At 37.0% G+C, this 27,150-nt stretch overlaps 1 long non-coding RNA gene, 1 other non-coding gene and 1 pseudogene across 8 annotated transcripts in view; 2 read left to right on the forward strand and 1 right to left on the reverse strand.

Moving 5' to 3' along the window:
• LOC105746202 (uncharacterized) overlaps positions 1 to 27,150 on the forward strand; it is a 324,527-nt gene that overhangs the window by 20,261 nt on the left and 277,116 nt on the right. The window contains exons 2-3 of one of the 7 annotated variants that reach the window (XR_011649469.1): positions 8,074 to 8,306; positions 8,395 to 8,596. The exons of the other annotated variants lie outside the window; for them this stretch is intronic. This is a non-coding gene — a long non-coding RNA (uncharacterized lncRNA). The remainder of the gene's footprint in view (positions 1 to 8,073; positions 8,307 to 8,394; positions 8,597 to 27,150) is intronic. 7 annotated transcript variants of the gene reach the window in all.
• LOC111764362 (U6 spliceosomal RNA) lies at positions 15,024 to 15,130 on the forward strand. The gene has a single exon (XR_002796990.1). It is a non-coding gene; the product is annotated as a U6 spliceosomal RNA (small nuclear RNA).
• On the reverse strand, positions 22,278 to 22,923 carry LOC101432240 (sorcin pseudogene; annotated as a pseudogene).

A 27,150-nucleotide genomic window follows, 5' to 3' on the forward strand; every position in this document is an offset into this window, starting at 1 on the left:
CACATGAAATTAATTTTAAAAAGTAGGTGAAGTTAATTTTAATAATAGATTTGATTTCACCCCAAAATAAAAAATACTATCAACTTGACATGTATTCAATGTAAATATTATTAATGAGGTAGTTTGTAGTCTTTTTCTCATACTCAGTCCTCAACATCCAGTGTATATTTTATACTTACAACACTTCTCCGATCAGATTAGCCACATTTTAACAGCCACATATAGTTATTGACTACTATATTGGACAGCACAGTTCTAGCCTGTATCCAGGAAAGCTTAAAAAGAGGTCTTGAGATAATCAAACTAATTAGCAATTAACTTCACCATCTACAAAAACAAAGCCCCATGTTCTTTAAAGACAGACAAAATTCAGGCACTTAATAAATAATGCAACATTAACAATGTCCAACATCAAGTAAAAAATTACCAGGCATGCTGAAAAACAGGAAAAGTAACCCATAACAAGGAAAAAATCTATTAAGAGAACAGACCTAGAAATGACAAAGATAATGGAATTATCAGACAAGGATATTAAAGTAGCTTTTGTAATGATGCATAAGTGTTTAAAGGAAAACAAAAAATAATGAGGAACAAATGTATAGAAAAGAGACACCCAACTGGGACTCCTAAAGATGAAAAAATACAATATCTCAACTGAAAATTTTACTGGATAGAATTAACAACAGATTAGGCACTGCAGAAGAAAAGATCGGTGAATTTATATACATGGCAATTGAATCTAAGATGAACCAAGAATAGAAAAGAAAAAAGACTGCGAATAGAGACTCTGAGTGATCTATGGGATAATATGGTCTACCATACATGAAGTTCAAGTCTGAGGAGGGGGGGTACATAAAAAAATAATGGCTGAAACACTTCAAAATTTGATGAAAACAGAATCTTGTAAATCCAAGAAACTTGTTGAAAAACAACAACAAAAAACTCATGCATATGAGGCACATCATAATGAAATGCTGAAAACCATCCCTGAAGAGAAAACTTTAAAGGCAGTCAGAGAAAGATATGCCTTACACACAGAACAAATATAAGAATGATTATAGACTTCACCTCAGAAACTTTGAATGTGAGAACATGATGAAGTAACATCTTTATCATCTCAAAGAAAATAATGTTAACCTATAATTCTATATCCAGTGAATATATCCTTCAAAAACAAAGGTGAATAAAAACGTTATTAGACAGACAAAAGTTGAGAAAATTTGTTGCCAGTAGATATACATTACAAAACATGTTAAAGGAAATTATTCAGGCAAAGGCAAAATGATACCAGATGGAAAACTTGGAATGCAGTATGCAGAAATGGTAAACATGTAGGAAATAGAAAAGATTTTATCATTTTAAAATTTCTTTAAAAGTTAATTGAGCAGAGTGGGTGTAGCTCAGTAGTTGAGCACCTGCTTTGTGTATATGAGGTCCCCAGTTCAATCTCTGGTAACTCCTTAAAAAAAAAGTTAATTGACTATATAAAACAAGAATAATGATTTATTTTTGAGATTTATCAACTATGCAGAAGTAAAATACATGATAAAACTTCTAAAGACAGGATAGGGGAAATGTAGGTCTGTAGTTGTAAGGTTTTTACTTTATATATGGAGTGGTGTACTATTATTTGAAGAAATATTATCGTCTTAGTTTGCCAAAGGTTGCCAGTGCAAAGTACCAGAAATGGGTTAGCTTCTATAACGGGAAATTTATTAGGAGTAAAGACTTACAGTTCCAAGTTTGTGAAAATGTCCAGTTCAAGGCACCATCAGAGATGCTTTTTTCTTGAAGTCAGCTACTGGTGATCCTGGTGTCCTGCCATGTGTCAAGACAAAATGGCTGCTGATCTCTGCTAAGGTCCCTGCCTTCCCCTCAAGGTTCATATCGCCCAGAGCTCAGCTGTTGATGATTAGGCAAATGACTCTGTGGGCCCAGCCTCTTGGGGGCTTTGTGCCTCAGCTTTGGCTACAAGAGATTTATATAAGCTCCAATAAGAGGACAGAGATCCAACCTGAATCACGCCTCCCCGATGTAGTCAGATCAAAAACAATCTAATCAAGTGATCTAATAAAGGTGCCTTAACCAAATCTAATGCAATCAAAGGGCCTCTCATCAACAGGAGTGGATTATTTAAAAAACATAATCTCTTTTTGGGATTCATCAAACTCAAGTGATCAGAATTATGAAAAGTTAAAAATGCATATTGTAAACTATACAACAACTAGTATAAATAAAGTAAAATAAAATAAAGAGATAAAATGGAATAGTAAAAAATACCAATTCAAAGGAAGCAGGAAAAGAAGAACAAAATAAAAAGGACAGATAAGATATTCTATAAGATAAATAGAAAATAAATTACAAATGGTAGATTTAAACTTAATCATATTGTTGATTATATTAAATGTAAATGTACTAAACACTTTTAACTAAAAATCAGAGTTGTCAGACTGGATAAAAAAATATGACCATATTATATACTATGCATGAGAAACCCACTTTAAATATATAGACCAGATAGATTAAAAGTAAAAGGATGGAAAAAGATACACTGTGAAAACAGTAATTACAAGAAAGATGTCATGGCTATACTAATATCAGACAAAGTGGACTACATAAAAAGGAATATTACTAGGAATAAGGAGAGTGCTTTTAGGACAAAGGGCTCAATTCATATGAAACATATGACAATCCTTAATGTAACAGAGCTTCAGAATACATGATGCAAAACCTGACAGAACTGAAAGGAAATGGGAAAAATCTACAATTACAGGTGGAGATTTAAAAACATTTTCCTTAATAATTGATAGAGAAACCAATAAGAAAATAAGGGTACAAAAAGTGTATAAAAGACAACACTATCAACAACTGGACCTAACTGACATTTATAGGCTATTGTACCAACAAGAGCAGAATACACATTCTTTTCAAGTTCACATGGAACATTAAACAAGAGAAAACATATGTTAGTCATAAAACAAGTCCTAACAAGTTTAAAAAGATTGAAATAATATAGAGTATGTCCTCTGACCACAATGAAGTTAAATGAGAAATTAATAACAGCTATCTGGTAAATCTCCAAAGATTTGGGTATTAAACACACTTCTAAACAACACATGGGTCAAAGAATAAATCACTAGGGAACTTAGAAAATATTTTGAACTGAATGAAATGAAAACATACATATTGAAATTTGTGGGATGTAGTAAAAAGCCTCAAGGGAAATATATAGCATAAATGTTTATATTAGAAAATATGAAAGGTCTGAAATAAATAGTCTAAGTTTCTTCCTTAAGAAGGAAGAAAAGGAGCAAATTAAAACCACAGAAAATAGAAGGGAGGAAATAACAAAGATAAAAGCAGAAATCAGTGAAATATGAAACAGGAAAACAACAGAAAAAAATCGATGAAACCAAAAGCTGTTTCTGGGAAAATTTCAACAAAATGTCTAAAACTCTAGCTAGACTAATCAAGAAAAAAAGGGAGAGAACACAAATTAGCAATATCAAGAATGAAAGCAGGGACACACCTACAGATCTTACAGACATTATTAGGATAGTAAATGGAATATTATGAACAATTCTATGCCAATAAATTCAACAGCTTAGATGATGGGTTCACTTCACATTTAAGAAAGAAATATGCCAGTGTTTCACAAATGCTTTCAGAAAATGGAGGAGGATAGAATCCTTCTCAGGTCATTTTAGGAAGCCAGTATCAACTTGATACCAAACTCTGACAAAGACATTACAAGAAAAGAACAAAACACAACAAAACTAGGGACCAATACCCCTCATGAGCAGACATAAAAATGTTTAACAAAGTATTAGCAAATCAAGACCAGCGATCTCTTAGTGAAATAATACATCATAAACAAGTGGGGGTTATTTCAGGAATATAAGATTGTTTTAACACTTTAAAACCAATCATCATAATTCATTATATTTACCGAATTAAGGAGCAAAACCATATGTTCTTTTGCTAGACATAAAAAAAAAGTATTTGACAAAATTCAATACCCATTCATGATAAAACTCAGAAGATTAGGAACGGACAGAAATTCCCTAAACTTGATAAAGGGCAGCAAAATAAAACCTTTAGCTAACATCATACTTACTGCTGAAAGACTTGAAGTTTCCTTTCCCACCTGCCCCCATAAATCCAGGAACAAGGCAAAAATGCTTTCTTTATCCATGTCTATTCTACATTGTATGTGAGGTTATTGCCAGTGAAATTAGCTAATAAAAGAGATAAAAGGCATAAATATTTGAAAGGAAGAAGTGAAACTGTATTTGTAAGTGACATTGTCATATATATAGAAAATCATAAGGAATCTACAAAAAAGTTGCTTAGACCTAATAAGTGAGTTAGCAAGTTTGCAGAATATAACGCTATTAAAAAAAATCAAATGTATTTCTATACATTAAGTACAAACAGTTGGACATTGCAATTGAAAAAGTGGTACCATTTACAAAAGCATCAGAAAAATGGAATACTTAGAAATAAATTTAACTAAAAGCCTGTAAGATTTGTATAATGAATACTACAAAACATTGCTAAGAGAAATTAATGGCAAATAAAGAGATACACAATGTTCATGGTTTGGAAGACTCAATATTGTTAAGTTATCAATTTTCTTTAGATTGATCTTTGGATTTAACACATTCCCAATCAAAACCCCAGCAAGTTTTTGTAGAAATTGTCATGCTGATTTTAAAATTTAGAGGCAATGCAAAGGCCTTAGAAAAGCCAAAACAATTTGAAAATCAGGAACAGAATTGTAGGACTTACATTGCCTTATTTCAAAATTTTCATCAAGCAACAGTCATCTATACTTTATTATCTTGGCTTAGGCATGGAATGGAACAGAATAGAGAGTCCAGAAATAGATCCACCCATTTATGGTTAACTGATTTTTTTGTTGTTGTTGTTGTTAAGGAGATATGGGAGATTGGATCCAGAACCTTGTACAGGGGAAGCAGGCACTCAACCACTAGCCTACATCTGCTCTCCTAGTTAACTGATTTTCAGTAAAAGCTCCAAGGTAATTCGATGTGGGAGGCAAAAGTCTTTTCAGTGGGTATTCATGTGAAAAAAAAAAAGAACTTTGACCTCTCCTATCTTACGCTATACAAAAATTTTTACTTGAAATGGTTGATAGACAACTATGAAATTTCCAGAAGATGGAAGTTTTCTTTATTTTGATAGTGATTAGGGTCATTTGACTGTATAAATCAATCAATACTCATTGAAATATACACTTGAAATGGGTTCATTTTCTTGTATGTGAATTACACCTCAATAATGTTGATGAAAAATAGCAGTAATAACTGTTTTCTAATAGCCCACTGGCTAATCTGAAATTTTTCGTGGACACAGCTAGGTCTCATGCAAAATTTTCAGGCCTTCTTTGATGATTAAAGAGAAGTTGGGAAAATAATTCTGTGGGGCAGTTGAGAGTGAAAATACAGAAGCCCTGAGAACTGTTTCCAACAGTGGCAACCTAACTACAACTATTTCCCTTCTCTACACTTTGCAAACTATTAAAATCTGGACTCCCTCACTAGAAATGAGAAGGAATTTCCAAGCCCTTCATAAATTTCACCTCATTCCCTTGTAACAAGTCTTTCAAGAGGCTTTTGAAGCCACCCCTTTTCTTGTTTGAAAAGAGTCTAGGCAAAGACCCTGAAGTTGGGATATATATATTACTGGGAAGTAAAAGTGAAAGTAGAAAGGGGGCATGTTTATCTCCAATAGTCTTGACTTCCATTATTTTAGCAGCTAACATGACAGAATTTACCACATCTCAGGAAGCATGGTTAGAGCTTTATGTGAATTCTCTTTCTTAACCTTTACAAGAACAATGTGAGGTAGATACTAATATTATATGCATTTTACAAATGAGAACACGAAGGTGCAGAGAAATGAACACAGCTGTCCATAGTGCTATAGTTACTAAGATTTGGACATTGGTTTGTCTGAATCCAGATCCTGCACTCTTTTTTTTTTTCTTCCCTTCCAGCCCAGTTCCCAGATCCTGTACTCTTGACTCATGCATCACTCTACACAGAACTGCCCATTCTCTGTGCTTTTGTGTAGCAAGGCTTATTTCATCAATCCTAAAGATTCATCCACTTTTTTAGTCCAGAAAGAATTGCCATCTGAGTCAAAATGTTCAGTACTTTCAAGTGCAAAATACTTCCAAATTAAAAATATGCTTAGTAAATTAGAATACTAATAATACTGGAGTGGGAGAAGTGTTCCATTACTCCCTCCTCAACAATGTTGTGGTGTCCTAGAAGTGGGGAAAAAAAATACTTTGTCCTTCCCTATGTGTAGAACAAAATGCCTTTTCTTTTTCCCATGTGTAGACCTAGATTTCCGTGCTAGTACTATGACTTGATGGCATATGAACTCGAAATTCCTGAAGCCTTCTCAACTGCGTTTTCTTTGTTTGTGTAATGGACAGTTTGCTTTTTTCACAGGATTGTGCCTGCATTTAGAAGCTGTCCAGAAAGCTGATATAGCTCAGTGGTTGAGTTCCTGATTCCCATGTACGAGGTCCTATGTTCAATCCCCGGTACCTCCTAAAAACAAAACAAATGAAAAAACCAACTCTCGTTGGGGAGTGGATGTAGCTCAGTGGTTGAATATCTGCTTCCCATGTATGAGATCCTGGGTTTAATCCCTGGTACCTCCTTAAAAAAACAAAACACAGCAGCAGCAATCCAAATATGGTTCAGTATTCTTTTCTTTCTTCTGCCTCTCTCTAGGTCCGTGGAAAGATTTTAGGGGGTCTGTGAGCTCAAATTGAAAATTTTAAAAACATTATTCTTGTGGGAACATGTTGCTGTGGGTGTGATATATTTATTAAATAATACTGGGACTTAGTGAGGGACCTGTGGTTTTCAACTGAATGGCGAAGGAGTGGAACAAAAACGGTTAAGAATCCCTGCTCTACCTTTTCTTCTTCCATGCTGCTTCTTCAGGTCCAGAGGCTTGAACCTCTCCAAAGGAATGTTTTACAAACTTTTTTTGACCATCATCCACAGTAAGGAATACACTTAATTTTACAATTCAGAACATGCATTATACACATACATATGTATAATGCTAGTGATCACCTAATTTATTGTACAAACTGGGAAACTTTCGAAAGTAATAAATATGCTGTGTCAACAGGAGAAAAATGGTGTTGTTTTAGCAAATTGGGCCATACATCCCAAAACCACTTATTAATTTTGATGTACCCTGTTCTTTTACAATGTATCCTAGATAATAAAAAATATTTTTCAGGACATATTAAATTGATTTCCTAACCCACTAATGGGTCCTTACCCAAGCAGTTTGATTCTCTGAAGAAGATGTTCCTGGAATCCAAAAGTGCTGGTGATTAACATATGCAAATATGGAGAGTTTCTGGGGAACCCCAGTGGCCAGGACACAATGCATTCTCATTGCCATAGCTACACTCATTCTAACTAGTTCTATTCATTCATTCACATTCATTCTTTCATTCACTCATTTAAGTCATATTTCAAGCACTTTCAAATTTCCTAAGTGCTGGAAATGATCAGATACTAGGTCCTTGATTCTGCCCTTGAGAAGCTCTAGTGGGGCTGACACGTACAAAAATAAATCCTTAAGCGACAAGGAAAGGTAAGTGATATAGTAGAGAGATGATCAAAGGGTCATAGAAACAAGCGAACAATGAACAAGAAAGGTCGTAGAAACATGGAAGAAAATCTCAACCAATTTTGCTGAGGTGGAGAAGGTTCAAAGGAAAAGAGTAGCATTTAAATGTGTGGTTCTTGGGGAAAGGTGTTGCTGGGTCCAAGCAATGAGAGGAGAGTTATTGCTAGCTATTTCCCAGGCTGCCACCAGACTGCCCGTTGCACCTTACTCACAGGTGTTTACCATATTTTATTCCTGGGGTTAATGGTTAATATGTGGTAGTATCTTCTCTGCTGTGCTCTCTCAGGCAAAGTGTAAAGGGAAATAAAGGCTGCATTAGATCATTTGTAATAGCGTCCTTTCTCTCTCTCCTTCATCCTTCCCTCCCTCTTCCAACAGTATTTATTAATCACCTGCTCTGTGTCAGCCCTGCCCTGGATACTGGAATTTCAAAAAAGAACAAAACAGATCCTATGCCTACCTTTACAGAGTACTCCTACCAGAAGGAAAGATGCTGTTAATCAACTATGTAATTGCAAATTTGGGAAAACTGCTGTGATGGTTTGAAGCTAAATGGACCCCAGAAAATTATGTTCTTAAGATTACTCCATTCCTATGAGTGTGGACCCATTGTAAGTGGGGACTTTTGATTATGTTACTTCAGTTGAGGTGTGGCCCAGTGTGGGTCTTAATCCTCTTACTGGAGTCTTTTATAAACAGGATGAATAAAGAGAGAGAGAGGGAGAAAGCCACAGAAGCCAGAAGCTGAAAGCAACAAAACTTGGAAGAGAAGGGAGAGACCAACAGATGCTGCCGTGTCTTGCCGTGTGACAGAGGAGTCCAGATCACTAGCAGCAGGTCTTCAGAGAGAAAGCATTGGCTGATAATGCCTTGACTTGGATGTTTTCATGACCTCAGGAGGGTAAGCTCATAAGCTAGTAAATCCCCATTGTAAAAGCCAACCCATTTTTGGTATATTGCTTTTGGCAGCCCAGCAGAGTAAAACAAATGCTAAGAGAAAAAAGTAGAGGATGCTATGAAAGTATAAAAGAGGCACAGGACTTCCTCTGGGAGGTTAGGGGAACTGTTTTTAAGCTGAGTTGAAGTCCACTCAGTGAAGGTGAGTGGGAGGGAGAGCATTCAGAAAAACAGAATTACAAAGGGCATGGGGTTGGAGAGAGAATGCCTGTGTTCCAGGTGTGGCTGGAGGCAGGGCCAGGGGAGGGGCATGGAATAAAAGAAGAGAGGCAGGTGCAGGTGGGCACACATGTTAAGCGGCTCTTTATCCCATGAGCAAAAGGCAAGCCTTGGGAAATTGTAAGCTGGGGAATGCTGACATGAAGAGAGCTCCGGCCTAACCATTGCAGTGGATTGGGTATATGACAGAGAAGATGTAGGGAGGTAAGAGGGTGTGACAGGAGTAAAAGCAAGATGTGCTTGTCTCTTGGAATTATGTGATGGAGTGGAAATGAGATGTGTACAGATAAGAGAAATATTTAGGAGATAGAATTGAAGTACATGGCTGTTCTGTGACTTCAAATTATAGTTTGTAATTTGAATGTGTTACAGTTTGTGTGTATAAAGTTTTTTAATGTTTCTCTAAAACAGAATATAAATTTTAATTTATATTTTTTAAGCATCTTGGGTTGTCAGCATTCTCTGATATTTATGAAAATTTTAATGACGTTAATCGATAACAGTTCTAGTAGATCCCCTGTGACTGGTGGGCCTTTTAGGGTAGAAAATGAGGAAGTGCCATTGGGAAAGCTTTGTATTGATGAAGGTGAGATAATAAAAGATGTGCGTATGTGTGTGCACACACATATATATAATCAATTCTGTTCTCATCCTTTTTCCATCCTTCCTGCTTCTTTCTTTCCACATCCACCTCTCAGGCTACAAAATTGATGATTAATGGTTCTTAACATTTCTTGGGCCCTATCTTAAGAAAAAAAAATCTCATCATATTTTATATCATATTTCAGAGGCTCTGGAATCCTAAGAAACCATGACCTGTAGAGTTTGTAAAAAGTTGTTTCATAAAAGAAAATATATTTAGCCAATAAACATATGAAAATATGGCCAATCTCACTATCAATCAAATAAATGCTAATTAAATCAACCTTGGGGTAACATTTTTTTCCTCTACAGATTAGAGAGTCAAAGACTTGATCATAGCTTTGGCCAGTGTATGTGTGGGCAAATGGATATTATCATATTGTTGATGAGTGTAAAAGGGAACAACTTTTTAGAGAGCAGTTTTGCGATAGCTTTCCAAATTTCAAAGGCATTGGTTCTTTAACCCAGTAATTCCAATCCTACGAAACTGACCTTTAGACAAATATAGGTGTGCAAAGAGCGAAGGATATTCATTGCAACAATGAGTAGACAATTGGGAACTGCCTAAATGACCATTGACAAGACAATGGTTTAAAAATATTTGAAATATACTGTAATAGTTGGAAGCTGTATGGGCCCCAGAAAATGAAGTTCATAAAGCTAATCCATTCCTGTAGGTGTAAACCATTTTAAATAGGGCCCTTTGATTAGGTTACCTCAGTTAAGGGCCTTTTGATGATGTTATGTTTTGGTTTGCTGAAGGGCTGCCGGTGTAAAGTACCAGAAATGGATTGGCTTTTATAAAGGGATTTATTTGGGGTAAAAGCTTACAGTTCCAAGGCCATGAAAAGTTCAACTTAGGCAACGATAAGAGGTGCTTCTCACCAAAGTCAGCTGCTACGTGTTAAAGCAAGATGGTAGACAATCTCTGCCTGGTCTCTGCCTTCCCCTCCGGACTGTACCCTCTCCCAGAGCTCAAGGGCGGGTCTTGATCTTACTTTATAAGAGTCCTTTAGAAGAAAATGTAATTGAGAAAGAAAGAAAGAAAGCCATGGAAACCCGAAGCTGAAAGCAAGGAAGCCCAGAAGATAAGGGATAAACCAGCAGATGCTGCCATGTGCCTTGTCATGTGACAGAAGAGTCCAGGATCTTTGGTAACTGCTTTGATTTGGACACAGAGAGAGAGATACACACAGGAAAAGGGAGCTCTGGCATTTCTGATCCTGCCACATGAAAGAGGACTTGCAGATCAATTAAACTGGAAGCCCCCAAGAGACGGGGCCCACAGAGCAGCAGTTCAAGGCTGAGGAGAAAAGCCCTGCCATAGGACTGATCCCATGTGGTGGGATGCCAGGGTCACCAGTTACTGACTTAGGTGAGAAACCATCTCTGATGGTGCCTTGATTTGGACATTTCATGGCTTCAGAACTATAAGCTTTTACCCCAAGTAAATCCCCTTTATAAAAGTCAACCCATTTCTGGTACTTGGTACCAGCAACCCTTTGGCAAACTAAGATATTCTCCTCAATGTGTGTGGGTCTCATCCAATCAGTTTAAGGCCTTAAGAACAAAACCTGAGGTTTCCTGAAAAAGAAGAAATTTTGCCTCAGGACTACAGCATCAACTCCTGCCTGAGTTTCCAGTCTGCCCTACAGATTTTAGACTTGCCATTTCCCCATACCACATGAGCCAGTTCCTTGAAATAAATTCCCTCCTCTTGGTTCCACTGCTCTGGAGAACCATGACTGATAAAACAGCTCAGTGCCTGGCCACAGGTGGCCCTCATTGCCTGTCTGTTGGCTGGCAAACAGCTCTGGTACCCACATTCCCTTCATAGGATCCACTCACTGGCAGCCTCAAGGAGGTTTGAGAGGCCATGTATTAAATTCTTTGCAGATTACTATTTTCTGTAATTAAAATTAAATTTTAGAATCACAAAATCCCAGCATTTCAGAGCAGGAAAGGACTTGGGAATTATTTAGAGTTGTTGAACTGTTCTATTAAATCCCAAAGTCTGGAAACCTCAGATCCAGTGCCTTTCTCCTCAGAAATGCACTCAGAAACCAGAGAGGTATAGGGTTTGCCCATGCCCAAAGAAAGAAGGAAATGTTGCTAGCCCTTCTGCTGTTCTATGCATCACAGTTGTATACATTTTAAAATATTTATGTATATATGGTGGGATTGGTTTTCTGTTTAGCATTTTAAATTTTAAATTCAGAAATTAAACGATCAGTTAACATATTTGTTGTGTTATAGTCGGAAACAGGCTTGCTCTGAGAAGCGTCTATAATCATATGGTTTTGCTGTCAGTATTTGGTGAGATTTTAAGGAATGTTAGAGGCCTGAAATTATATATATGCAATGTTATTATTGACTTTGGTATGGAATTTAAGACTGTTCTCTTTCCATTTGTGTATGCTTGCTAAGTTTATATGGGTTGCAAGTACCTTAAAAAAGAATTTAAAGTGACTTTTGAATTTGGCTCTTACTTCAGGTCAGAATTTAAACATCTAAATACTGTCTAACTTAAAATTTCCACTTCTAGAAGTTTATCATAAAAAATAATCAGAAATTTGTGCAAAACTTAATGTATGAAAGTGTTCATTAAAACATTGTTTGTGTTAACAAAGATTGGAAATAGCATAAATGCCCAGTAATAGGGGATTGATTGATTAAACATTCTGATGTAGTCATACAATGAAAGTTTCTTCAATTACTAAAATGACTCTATTTTTATTTTTTTCTGTGTGCTTGTCTTCATTTTCAAATTTTTATCTACCACAAATATATTTTACTTATTTAACTAAAAAGAGATTAAAATCTCCCTAGCTCAATACTTTGCTCAAATAGTGTTTTTTACTTGTATTTCCTATAGTTTTTTTTCCAATTTGATATTACAATGAATATAATTTGATAGCCAATCAAAATTTCATATATGCAGATTCTACATTTTGATTTTTTAATTTTAGCTTTTACATCTTCTGTTTTTATGTATTTTAGCTTAACTAATACCTGAGACAGAGCGACTATAAATCAGCACACAATCTGATGGAAAGTTGTCATTTTCATTTTATATATTGTGTTCTCCTGCAAGTTCTTATTTGAGGCCTATACATTCTAATTAAACATCAGTAGGGACAACACAACCATAAACTCAAAGATCTAGAAGACATTTGTAGAAATAATCTGTTCAGGCATTCCTTTTTACCTCTAGACATGCTGCACTTTGGTTCAGAGTAGAATGGGATTTGCCAAGGTTGCAATCTGTTGGCTTAAAAAATGGAAGGAATAGCACTCTTATCATTGAAAGAGGAAGAAGTAGGTGCTTAATTACATAGCTGTGTTTGCCTCTGTGTGTATGTGTGTGTGTGTGTGTTTGTGACAGAGAAAGAGAGAGAGAAGAGAGAAGAGTAAGTGGGGTGTTTGTATAAAGCAGTTTCTGGTATCTTTGTCACTAGGTTAGTTTGCCCTGTAATACTCTTATTTCTGCAATATTTATCCTTCCAGGTAGTTGTTCTACTTTTAAGTAAATAATTAATTAGTTATTCAGTGCTTGATTTTCTTTCTAGAATGTAAGAGACATGAGGGCAGGGGCCATATCATTTTATTCCCCCATTGTTTCCTAGCACCTGGCTTCGTATGTAGTGAGTACGTAATAAGTATTGGTTGAATAAATGCCTATGTGGCTCTTAAAGGCATTGTTTGTTTATTTAATTTTGTTTTGTTTTTGTTTTTACCTTGGCTAACAGTTTCTATGGCTACTGCAGCCCTACCCGCACCCTCTGTTCCCCCAGTTGCTTCTTAAAGCCATTTCTAGAACAGAAGAATAAAACCATTTCATCACACTGATTATGTCTAGGGGCTGGGATTTGGTCCTCCCATCACACTGATGGAGGTGCTCATAGGTTACTCTGTGGCAGGAGGGTCAGCTAACCTCTATCCCTCCTGAGCTGAAAAAGGTGAGAGCCAGGGCTCAGGTTACTGCATTAGGGAGGAGTTCCTCTGCTCTAGGTAGTTCTATGGCAAAAGCTCTGAAGTATTACGAAACCAAACATTTCTTTCAAGGTTTGCAGTGATACAGGGCTGATTTGGATTACAGTGTCTCTGTGGGAACTCCAGTTCTTTCATAAACAATGTATGAATCCATCTCTAAGTTGTATGACACACTATATTTTACTAGAGGAGAGCTTTGTGAATGCACAGTTTTTTGTCTGATTTGTTCATTGCTGTATCGCCATTGCTAAGGACAGTGCATGAACCTCTGTTGAATGAGTGATTGAATGACTAAATATTCTTACAGCTGTTGAATGTCATCTTGTGCTTAATGTGACATTTCAGCTATAGATCACCCAGCTAAAAAATTGAAATGTGTGCTGCTTATGAAGCAATTTGGTTTTTTTTTTAATACATACAATTATATACACACATATGTGTGTGTGTATATATGCGTAGGTAGATAAATTAGAAAGATAGATAGATAGGTAGGTAGATAGATAGATAGATAGGTTTTACAGGTAAAAAAAAAACCCCGAGACACAGTTAGTGGTGGATCCAGGATTCAAACCATGGTCATCGGCAACCAAGTCCTTGCTCTTAATCATTCAAATGTCTTACATCTCAGTGACATGAATAGACATCTGCTCATGATGTACATAGCAGCATTACTTATGATTGCCAAAAGTTGGAAGCAACCCAGGTGTCCATCAATTGATGAATGGATAAACAAATTGTCGTGTATATACAAAATGGAATATTATGTAGTGGTGAGAAGAAATGAAGTCATGAATCTTATGACAACATGGATGAACCTGGAGGACATTATGTTGAGCAAAGCAAGCCAGACACAAAAGAACAAATACCGTATGATTGCACTATTATGAGCTAAATATATTATGTAAACTCATGGAATTAATTATTAGAATATAGGAAATAGAATGAGGGTAGAGAATGTAAAGCTAAGGGTTAGTCTGTGCAGAATTGGTTAAAAGCTTATTTGTAAATATTTGGAAATGAATGGAAATGATGAGAGTACATCATGGTATTTGTGACTAGCAGAGCTATTATATAGGTATGACTGTTTAAAAGGGAAAATCTATGGACATGTAGGTTACTAGAAGGAAAACTAAAAAAGGTAACATGGGACTGTATAACATGGTGAATCCTCATGTGATATTGCATATATAAGACTGTTTTTTCAAGACAAAGTACAAATAAACTGGAGTGAAGGAAACCGTAGCAGCTGTGTATGGTAGGGAATAAGGAGATTGAAAGGTGATGAGTTTTGTTTGTTTGGTTTTTATTATTATTTTTGCTGGAATAACGAAAATTCTCTAGAAATGATTGAAGTGATGAATGCAAACTATGTGATTGTACCGAATGCCATTGATTGTACACTTTGGATGGATTTATACTTTATTAATATGTCTCAATAAAATTGATTTGTTTAAAAAAAAATGTATTGCATCTCAAGGGTAGGTATGGATGTGCATGTGTCAAAATATCAAACCGCAGTGCTCGCCCTGGCAGTACATATACTAAAATTTGAATGATACAGAGAAGATAAGAACGGCTCCTGCACAGGGATGACATGCAAATTTGTTAAGTGTTCCATATTTTTAGCTGGAAAATAGGTCACCAGAAGATAGAAGGGAGCTAGAGAATGGAGAGCAATGGCTTAATTTGTGCAGAATTGGTAATAAGCTTGATTGTAAATGTTTGGAATTGGATAGAGCTAATGATAGTACATTAGAGTAAATGTAATTAGCAGTGCCAATAGGGGGGTATGATTGTGGTTGAAAAGAAATATTTAGGGTTGTGTATGTCATTAGAAGAAAAGCTAAAGGATGAAACATGGGACAGTAGAGCGTAGTAAGCCCTGTTGCAGATGTTGAATGTGTTTAATAGTACAAATTTAACAATGTTCTTCAAAGAAACAGAACAAGTGTAAGTTAATATTACAGGATGTTAATAACAAGGTGGTATCTGAGTTAAAATGCACTTAAAGCAAACTATGGACTGTAATGAATAGAAATATATTAATATTATGCATCAATTGTTAAAAAAAAAGAATTCTCATGACAGAAACCACACATAAAGTTTTGAATATTGTTTGACTCCATTTTTAAATGAAATGTAAATATAAATTTACAGAGATGGAATTGGATTAGCAGATATGTGTAGCAGTGGATGGATAGAGGGATTGAAAGGTACTTGCTAAAAGGTGGGGTTTTTTTCTTTTTGGAGTTACGAAAATGCTCTAATACTGATTGTGGTGGTGAATGTACAACTGTGTGATTATACCAAAAGCCACTGAATGTACACTTTGGAAGGATTTTATGATACATGAATACACCTCAATAAAATTTGCTTTAAAAAAATCAAACCACGTTGCAAAGTTGAGCTGGAGCCTCTTGTGTGACACTGTACTCTGTTTAATTAGAGAAGAATTCATAAAGGAAGTAGTATTGTGGAGTTTTAAAGATAAGAAAAAGAGTCAGTGGTGCAGGCTTAAATGCAGTGTGCAAAGGCCTGGTTGGAGATCTGAGAGCAGTGCAAACTGTGAGAAGGCGAGGCTGACCGAGGTGAAAGAGGGCGCAGACAGAAGACGAGGAAGAGGTGAGGGGCGGCAGCTGAGACCCCTACTGGGAGCTTGGCTCTGGTACCTGAGGAAAGTAGGTGCCCACTGACCCAGGCGGGGTAGGGAGGGACGTGATAAGGTTGACACCCTGTTTGACAAGGTGATGGGATGAATCGGCATTCTTACAGAAGTCCTGTTAAACTCCATTCATTGCTTTCACAATACAAGAAAGTCAGTTTTGTAAGACAGGTGTCCCTAAAATACTGGCCAGACTGTTTACTTCTGCTTCAGTCCCTGAGCATGTGAGCAAATACTTCAGGCACTATAACGAGCAGAAACTTGAGACAGAGCTTATCTTGTAATGCTGGGTTTTGCATCACATCCAGGGTGTGGTGTCACTTTAGAAGGCAAGTTAAATAATTATGTGTTTACAGATTGAGCAAACACTGCATGTGATTTTGAGAGCCCAGTGGGTACTTGATTTTGCTGGTTTTGCTATTAAACTATGGAAAAATAAATTGAGTGATCTAATTTACCTGGACAGCAGTCTCAGTATCCGCATATGCAGATATGCAGTATCCATATGTATGTTTATGTATATATAAATATTAATATATTTAGTATATATATTTGTTCAGACATGCTTATATTGAATATTTATGTATAACCTTGTGTTTAATCATAATGTTTTATAAAATAGCCCAGAGAAGCTTGGAGATGTTAAGTATATTAACTAAAGCTAATTCAGGCAAACCTACCATTTTACCCACACTGTGCCCTCTCTCTTTTGTCAAATAATTTTTTTTAATTAGAAAAGTTGGGGAAGTGGATGTGGCTCAAGCGATTGGGCTCCTGTCTACCATATAGGAGGTACAGGGTTCAGTTCCCGGGGCCTCCTGGTGAAGGCAAGCTGGCTCACATGGTGTGCTGGCCCATATGGAGAGCTGGCACAGTAAGATGATGCAACAAAAAGAGACACAGAGGAGAGACAATAAGAGATGCAGCAGACCAGGCAGTTGAGGTGGTGCAAGAGAGTGAGCCCCTCTCTCCCTCTCCAGAAGTTCCCAGAGTCGGTTCTGCCTAAAGAGAAGACAAGCAGACACAGAAGAACACACAGGAAATGGACACTGAAAGAAGACAGAGCGTGCAAAACAATGAGGGGGAAATAAATAAATAAATCTTAAAAAAAAAAAAAAAAGAAACATTGTATGTTTAGAGAAAAATCATGCAGAAAATAGAGTTCCCTTAAATACCCCCTCACTACAAGAGTTTTCCCTCTTATTAATACTTGCATTGGTCTGTCCTCATGCCAGTACCATGCTGTTTTATTTTATTTTATTTTTTTTAAGATTTATTTTATTTCTTGCCCCTCCCCCCCCCCCATTCTCCCAGTTGTCTGTCCTCTGTGTCCATTTGCTGAGTGTTCTTCTTTTTGTCCGCTTCTGTTGTTGTCAGCAGCATGGGAATCTGTGTTTCTTTTTGTTGCGTCAGCTCTCCGTGTATGTGGTGCCATTCTTGGGCAGGTTGCACTTCCTTTCGTGCTGGGCGGCTCTCCTTACGGGGCACACTCCTTGCGCGTGGGGCTCCCCTACGCGGGGGACACCCCTGTGTGGCAGGGCACTCCTTACATGCGTCAGCACTGCGCGTGGGCCAGCTCCACATGGGTCAAGGAGACCCGGGGCTTGAACCGCGGACCTCCCATGTGGTAGATGGACACCCTATCCACTGGGCCAAGTCCGCTTCCCCATGCTGTTTTAATTAATGTAGCTTTCTAAGAAGTTTTAAAATTGGGAAGTGTGAGATCTCCCACTTAGTTTTTGTTTATCAAGATATTTTTGGCTATTCAGGGCCCCTTACCCTGCCATATAAATTTGATAATTGGCTTTTCCATTTTGACAAAGAAGGCTGTTGGAATTTTGATTGGAATTGTGTTGAATCTATAAATTGCCTTGGGTAGAATTGACACCAACTATATTTAGTCTTCTAGCCCATGAACATGGAATGTCTTTCCATTTGTTTATGTCTAATTTCTTTCAGCAATATTTTGTTGCTTTTTCTGTACAAGTCCTTTATATCCTTGGTTAAATTTATTCCTAGATATTTGATTCTTTTAGTTTCTAATGTAAATGGAATTTTTCTCTTAACTTCCTCCTCGTATTGTTAATGACTAGTGTTTAGAAACTACTGATTTTTGCATGTTGATCTCATACTCCTCCACTTTGCTGAATTTGTTTATTAGCTCTAATAGCTTTCTTGTGGGTTTTTCAGTATTTTCTATATACAGGATCACAAATAGGAAAAGTTTTACTTCTCCCTTTTGCATTTGGATGACTTTTATTTATTTTTCTTGCCTAACTGCTCTGGCTAGAACTTCTAGTACAATGTTGAAAAATAGTGGTGTCAGTGGGCATCTTTGTCTTGTTCTTAACCTTAATGGGAATGTTTTCAGTATTTCACCATTAAGTATGATATTAGTTGTGGGTTTTTTATATATGCCCTTTATAATGTTGAGAAGGTTTCCTTCTATTCCCAGTTTTTAAAGTGTTTTTATGAGGAGTGCTGTATTTATCAAATGCATTTTCCACATTCATGAAATGATCATATATTTTTTTCCTCGTTTGTTCTATTAATATGGTGTATTATAATACTTGATTTTCTTATGTTGAACCACCATTGCATTTCTAGGATAAATCCCATGTGATCATGGTGTATGATTTTTTAAATTCGCTATTGGATTCAGTATTTTACTGAGGATTTTCACATATATATTCATAAGGGATATTGATCTGTGACTTTCTTTTCTTACTGTGTGCTTATCTAGTTTTGGTATTAGAGTGACGCTGGCCTGATAGAATGAGTTAGGAAGTGTTTGTTCCTCTCCAATTTTTTTGTAGGAGTTTGAGAAGGATTGACACTAATTCTTATTGGAATGCTTTGAAAAATTCCTCTTTGAAGACCTTTGGTTTTGGGCTTTTCTGTGTGGGAAGGCTTTGGATTACTGATTCAATCTCTTTATTTGTTAATGGTCTGTTGAAATCTTCTGTTTCTTCTTAAGTCAGTGCAGGCAGTTTGTGTGTTTCTAGCAATCTGTCCACTTCATCTAGGTTATCTAATTTGTTAGCATACAGTTGTTCATAGTATCATCTTATAAACCTTTTTATTTCAGTGAAATTAGTAGTAATTCCCCCTTTCATTTCTAATTTTAGTTTTTTTGTGTCCTCTTTCTCTTTCTTTTCCTTTGTCAGTCTAGCTAAAAGTTAGTTGATTTTATTGATCTTTTCAAAGAAACAACTTTTGATTTTGCTGATTCTCTCTGTCTTTTTTTTTTTTAAGATTTATTTCTTTATTTCTCTCCCCTTCCCCCTGCCCCGGTTGTCTGTTCTCTCTGCCTATTTGCTGAGTCTTCTTCTTTGTCCACTTCTGTTGTTGTCAGCGGCTCAGGAATCTGTGTTTCTTTTTGTTGAGTCATCTTGTTGTGTCAGCTCTCCGTGTGTGCAGCACCATTCCTGGGCAGGCTGCACTTTCTTTTGCGCTGGGCGGCTCTCCTTGTGGGGCGCACTCCTTGTGCATGGGGCTCCCCTACGCGGGGGACACCCCTGCGTGGCAGGGCACTCCTCGCATGCATTAGCACTGTGCGTGGGCCAGCTCCACACAGGTCAAGGAGGCCCGGGTCTTGAACTGCAGACCCGGGTCTTGAACTGTAGACAGATGCCCTAACCACTGGGCCAAGTCCGCTTCCCTGTCTTTTTACTCTCTATTTGATTTATCTCTTCTCTAGTCTTTGTTATTTTCTTCTGCTTGCTTTGGGTTTAGCTTTCTCTTCCTTTTCTAGTTCCTCCAGTTGTGAGGTTAGGTCTCTGATTTGAGATCTTTCTTCCTTTTTAATGTAAGCATTTAGAGCTATAAATTTCCTTCTCAATCTGCCTTTGTTGTATCCATAAGTTTGCGTATGTTGTGTTTTCATTTCCATTTGTCTCAAGATATTTCCTAATTTCCCTTGTGATTTCTTCTTTGACTCATGGGATATTTAAAAGTGCATTGTTTAACTTCCACATCTTTGTAAATTTTCCAGTTTTTCCTCTGTTATTGATTTCTAGCTCCATTCCACTGTTGTCAGATAAGATGCTTTGTATTATTTCAATATTTTTTGATTTATTGAGACTTGTTTTGTCACCTAACATATGGTATATCCTGGAGAATGATCTATGTGGACTAGAGAAGAAGGTGTATTTTACTGCCTGTAGGTAAAGTGTTCTATTTGTGTCTGTTAGGTCTAGTTGTTTTATAGTATCTTACAAGTATCCTATTCCCTTGTTGATATTCTTTCTAAATATTCTATCCATTCTTGAAAATGGTCATTGTAGTCTAATATTATTCATATAGAACCATCTGTTTCTCCCTGCAAATTTTTCAATATATGCTTCATATATTTCAGCCTCTGCTATTAGGTGGGTATATATTTGTAATTGTTATATATTCCTGTTGAAGTGACCCCTTTATCAAAAAATAGTGACCTTCTTTGTCCCTTGTAATAATTTTTTACTTAAAGTCTATTGTACCTGTTATTAGTATAGCTACCCCAGCTCTCTTTTGGTTAATTTGCATGGTATATATGTTTTCCCAAACTTTCACTTTCTACCTACTTAGTTTTTTTTTGTTTGTTTGTTTGTTTGTTTTTCTTCTGGTTGATTAAATATTTATTAAATGTATACAAACATTTTAGCAATATTTGAAAGTATAATTATGTTACTGAATTAAGGCTAAAGACACTTTTGAAAATGTTTTATTTTCACTGGCTAACAATTAATCAATCATTTGATGGGTAACTCTGACACTACACCCCAAAATAAGACAGATGGTCTCTTGGGCAAGAAAAAATAGACTAAATTCCTTTATTCCATTAAGCTTTCTTGGAAAAGAGAGTAAACCAGAGCAATTTTAAACTTAAGGGACAGAAAAATTTTCAGTGCTCATTATACCAACCCACTTTTTAATATTCAGAATTACCCCATGAGGTAAGTATTATCTCCTTTTCAGAGATGGGGAAACTGAAGCTCTGAGATTATCTAAAATGACCAGGACCAAATATTTAGTAAGAGGCATGGCCAGGATTAGAATCCAGATCTTCAAAGCCATGGTTTAATTCTGTTTTTCTTCAGTTATAAAAGTAGTAATACCTGCCTATTAGGGAAAATTTGGAAAAGTAGTAGGAAGAAAGAAAATGAACTAATGATCTTGATTTCTCTCAGTGGTAACTACATCAACGTTTCCAGTCCTTTAACTGTGTATATATTTTTAATGTATACAGAACTGATATTTTAAAATCAATATCTTCTGATTTTAAAAGGAAAGCATACACATTACAGAAAACTTGGAAAATGCTGAAATGTTTAAAAGAATTTAAAGTCTATAGAATCTTATTAGTTAAAATAACAATAGCTAGTATTTTCTTATATTCCTTTAGTCTATCAATTTTTTTTACACAGTTAAGCTCATAATGTAGAGATTTTAAGTGTAGTTAACAAAGGTCTACATAGACAATGACAAGGATGGACTTGGTGACAGTATTTGCCACTCAAATTATTCAATCAGGTTTAAAGAGGCAGAAAGTAATCACTCAAGTTCTCTGTCCCTATCCATTTATATGGTCACTAAAGTATCTGTCAGCCTTAAAGCCTGTGCTAAGTTTCCACTAAGGTGAACACTGATTTGGATTGCACCATGTTCTTTTTGCAGCCAAGTGGGTCTCAATCATTTACATAAGAATATTCCAGACTTTAAAACTTTCAGTACCACTTATAATATCCCCTGTAGGAGAAGAAAGACAACAGTTGAGGTCTGATTAAAAGTTTTCAGTATCTTACAATGAAAAATATATAATGCACCTTAAACATTTTACATACTGAAATTTACATTAAAGTGGTTTAGCCAGAAAACTAGGTATGACTGACAGTGACTTGCATGAGTTCTAAATGGTATAATAAACCCAATCTTACATTATGAAAATTTCAAAGCATTTATTATCAAAACTACAAACAAAACTTCAGTTGTATCTAAACTCTAGATTCTAAAGTAATAAACCTTTATGACAAGCTGTTAAGGAAAAGTGGCAACGTAAGTTTACACACATTACTGAAGGCAACCAGGAAGAGCAGAGGGGAACCCCAAGCTGGAATGTCAATCATGTTCATATCACTTCCTCTCGATTTAAACACCGAATGAAATCATCATATGGGAAATTCACAACACCTTGCTGAGTAGTATCCCTTTTTCGAAAGCTATCTGTGAGGGCCCTCAGTTTGACACAGCAGGCAATGGAGTCATCAAAGGTAATTTTTCCATTGGTGCTGAACCATTTGGCAAGAGAATTCACAGCCTGAGGACTCATCCTAAATCCCCTTGTTGTCCAGGCCTTCTGCAATTCTTTAGGAGCCACTGTTCCATTTCTATCACTGTCAAAACTGATGAAGTGTTGCCTCCAGGCATTCAGTACAGCCCAGAGTTCTTTAAATTCATTTGAAACCCATTGTTCCTGGCATGTCTCTATCCGGTATTGAAACCATAAGACAACAAGTCTCCAGGTTAAAAGGTTTATATCCTCCGGCAATGTGTGACTGTGTGAGACAACTCTGCAATTCATCAGTGTCTATTTGCCCATCCTGCCCAGCTACAGCAGGAAAGTAACCATAGAGTGGATCCTGATTTTGTCTGGGAAACACAGGCCCTCCAGGAACCTCTCCATACTGCGCCCTTCCTTGTGCTTGTGTTTTGGGCGTCAAGGCACTGTGTAGTCGAAGGTCCTGCGGTATTCTACTAACTGCAATGCAATTCATCTAGGGTCCTTCCTCCCATTGAAACTAATCTGATTTATGTTTTTTAATTTAAGGTGAGTCTCTTGTAATAGCATATAGTTAGATCATGCTTTTAAAAAATCTGTTCTGCCAATCTCTGCCTTTTGACTAGAGAGTTTAAGCTTTTTACATTTAAAGTAGCTATTGATGATGTAGGATTTTCTTGTGCTATTTTGCTGGTTTTTGAGAGTCTTTGTTTTAGTTTCCTTGGCTGCTCAAGAAAATACCATGCAATGGATTGGCTGAAACAATGGGGATTTATTAGCTAATGATTTTGAAACTAAGAAAAAATCTAAGTCAGATGCCATCAAGGTGATGCTTTCTTGCCGAAGACTAGCATTCTGGGTCTGGCTGCCGGCAAGCCTTGGACCTTGGCTCCTCTGTCACATGGCAATGCACACAATATCCTCTCATGGTCCATCTGTTCTCTTCTGGGTCCAGTTGAATTTCAACTTCTTGCTTTCCATAGCTTCCTTTCACTCTCTCTCTGAATTTCATTCTGCTTACAAACGACTCCAGTAATAGGATATAACTCCTCCTGATTGAGTTGGGCCACACCTTAACTGAATTACCTCATCAAAAAGTCCTACTTACAATGGGTTCACATCCACAGGAATCTATTAAGTTTAAGAACATGCTTTTTTGAGGAACATAACTTCAAACCACCACAGTCTTACATCTTTTTTGTTCTTCAATTCTTCCTGTAATGCCTAATTTTATATTCATATATATTTATTTCTTTGTGCTGCTTCATTTCATTATCTGTTATCCTTTCCTTTCATTCTGAAGCCCTCCCTTAATGATTGCTTGTAGGGTAGGTCTAATGGTGATAAACTCCCTTATCTTTTATATATCAGGGACTATCTTAACCTCTTCCTCATTTTTGAAAGACAGTCTTGCCAGACATAAAATTCTTGGCCAGCAACTGCTTTCTTTCAGCATGTCAAATATTTCATCCCGTTGCCTTCTTATCTCCATGTTTCCCAATGAGAACTCAGCACTTAATCTTTTTGGGTCTCCCCTATAAATAAAATGTTGCTTTTCTCTTGCAGCTTTCAGAACTCTTTCCTCGTCCTTTTCCTTCAACAATTGACTCGTTTATGTCTTGGCATGGTTCCCTTCAACTTCATCCTGTTTAGGGTTTTCATGAAGCTTCTTAAATGTGCATATTTGTGTCTTTTGTTAAATTTGGGAAGTTTTCTTTGAATATTCCTACAGTCTCTTTTTTTCTTTCTTTTCCTTGTGGAATTCCCATAATGTATATATTTATATGCTTGATGGGGTCCCACAGGTCTATTGTCTCTGTTCACTTTCTATTTTCTTTCTTTCATTTCAATTGTCTTTTCTTCAAGTTCACTGATTCTTTCTTCTGTCACCTCCAATCTGCTATTGAAATACTTGAGGGAATTTTCATTTCAGTTACTGTGGTCTTAAACTCCAGTCTTTCTCTTTCCTTTTTAAACTTTCTATCTCTTTACTGAAACTTTAATATTGTTCATTCATTGATTTCCTGATGTCTTTTAGTTCTTCCTCTGTTTTCCTTTATCTCCTTGAGCATATTGAGGACTTTTTTTTTTTTAAGTCTTTATCTGGTATATCCAGAATCTGATCTTCATCATTGATAGCTTCTGGATTTTTGTTTTGTTACTTTGGATGGGTCATCATTTCTTGTTTCTTTGATTGTCTTGTAATCTTTTGTCTTACACTGTACAGTTTAATATTTTAAGGTGTTAACTCTGGGATTTAAGCCATGAGCAGTCTGTTCCTTAAGTTTATATCCAGCTAGTGATAGGTCAGAGATGTCCTTGAGTGCCAGGAGCTAACAAAAACAAACAAACCAATACAAAAAAAAGTTTCAGTCTTTGAAAATTGACTTTGTGGTAGCTGTACTCTCCTTCAGAGTTTAGCACTCCTATCAAGAAAATCAACCCAATAATATATTGAGATCGGCAGGTTGTTGTGCTGTTCTAATAATTTATTCTTCTGCCATTTGTACTAAGTCAATACACCATGATTATTGCTTACCCAGTGTATTAGTCTGTCCAAGGGCTGCTGATGCAAAGTATCAGAAAATGTGTTGGCTTTTATAAAGGGGATTTATTTGGGATCAAAGCTTACAGTTCCAAGGCTTGAAAATTCTAGCTCAGGGTACCATCAGAGGTGCTTTCTCACCAAAGCCAGCTGCCACGTGTTAAAGCAAGATGGTGGGCGATCTCTGCCTGGTTTCTCCTTTTCCTCCTGTCTTTCTCTTGCAGGCTCAGCTGCTCTGCCTTCTAGATTTTAGCTGCAAGCTGGCATTGGGCTTATCTCTTAGGGCTTCTTATATCAGCCTGGGCTGTTCTGGTCTACTCCCAATTTCAGCTTTTACCTATCAGGCAAATGGCTCATTTCTCCCTGGGGCCTCAGCTGTTTGAGCTGTTGCCTTCCTGTAACATGGCAGGATAAAAAATGACAGACTCTTTCTTGTTGTGTCTCTCTGTGAGTGTCCATTTATATCAGACTCAACAAGGGGGCAGGGACTCAACCTGAGTCACGTCCACTGATGTAGTCAAATCAAAAACCCTCTATCAGTCTTTAAGGTAATCTAATCAATGTAATGCAAAGTATATCACACCCAGAGGCATAGATTGGTTTACAAATACAGTCTTTCTCTCTTTGGGATTCATAAAATAATCTTAAACAGCCACTGCGAGCAACGGTCTGTTGCATCAAGAGTTGAAACCTTGCAATGGACACAACCAATCCAGTGTCCACATAGAAGAGGTGGCATTGGATTGGGAAAAGTGGACATAATGGATAAAGGGTATGGGGAAAGGCAGGAAGAGATGAGAGGTGGAGGCGTCTTCGGGACATGGAGCTGCCCTGGATGGTGCTTCAGAGGTAATCACCGGACATTGTAAATCCTCACAGGGCCTACATGATGGAATAGAGGAGAGTATGGGCCATGATGTGAACCAATGTATATGAGGTGCAGAGGTGCCCAAAGATGTACTTACCAAATCCAATGGATGTGTCATGATGATGGGAACGAGTGTTGTTGGGGGGGGGGGGAGGGGGGGGGTGGGGGGGTGGGGTTGAATGGGACCTCACATATATATTTAATGTAATATTATTACAAAGTCAATAAAAAATAAAAAAATTTTAAAAAAAAACAAAAAAAAAATAAAATAAAATATTCTTATTGAACCTTTAAAAAAAAAAAAAAAAAAAAAAGAGTTGAAACCTTGCTTTGGTGTGATTTTTTACAGCATTCTTTTTTTAATTAAGCAAAAGTGATATGCCAAATAGTAGCTATATAATGCCTAAAACAAAAACAAGTGAAAAAACGTCCTGATATTACTTTGATATTTCCATTCAGACAAAAATGGGGGTAATCACAATAGAAAGCTGTGACGGTGTATGCAGACTGTTGCTGTGTTATACCTACCTAATATGTGGCGTTCATACTTTTTTTTCCAGGTGTTGGGACTGTGGATTAAACCTAGGACCTCATATGTGGGAAGCTGGTGCTGAACCACTGAGCTATACCAGCTCCTCTGAGTTGCCTTTTTCATTTATTTTGTTTTGTTGTTTGTTTTGTTTTTAGGAGGTAGTGGAGATTGAACCTGGGACCTTGTATATGGGAAGCAGGAGCTCAACCGCTTGAGCTATGTCCACTCCCCTTATAAATTTTTTTTTCTCTCCCCTTCCTCCCACCCCCCCAGCTAGACAGCTGTGTCTATTTGTTGCGTGTTCTTCTTTGTCTGCTTCTATTGTTGTCAGCATCACAGGAATCTGTGTTTCTCTTTTTGTTGCGTCATCTTGTGTCAGCTCTCCTTGTGTCTGGCGCCACTCCTGGGCAGGCTGAACTTTTGTGCTGGGTGGCTCTCCTCACTGGGCGCACTCCTTGTGCATGGGGCTCCCCTACACGGGGGACACCCTTGCATGGCACGGCACTCCTTGCATGCATCAGCACTGTGTGTGGGCCAGCTCCACACTGGTCAAGGAGGCCAGGGGTTTGAACTGCGGACCTCCCATGTGGTAGACAGATGCCCTAACCACTGGGCCAAGTCCACTTCCTGCCTCTTATAAATTTTTAAAAAATTTCTTCCCCCAGCAGTACCTCAAGTCGTAGAGTCAGCAATACAGCAATCATAAATAACATTTTTTAAAAAAAGATTTATTTATTTATTTCTCTCCCCTTCCCATCCACCCCAGTTGTCTGTTCTG

This window comes from Dasypus novemcinctus, chromosome 1 (assembly GCF_030445035.2).
Source record: "Dasypus novemcinctus isolate mDasNov1 chromosome 1, mDasNov1.1.hap2, whole genome shotgun sequence".
Classification (NCBI taxonomy): Eukaryota; Metazoa; Chordata; class Mammalia; order Cingulata; family Dasypodidae; genus Dasypus; species Dasypus novemcinctus.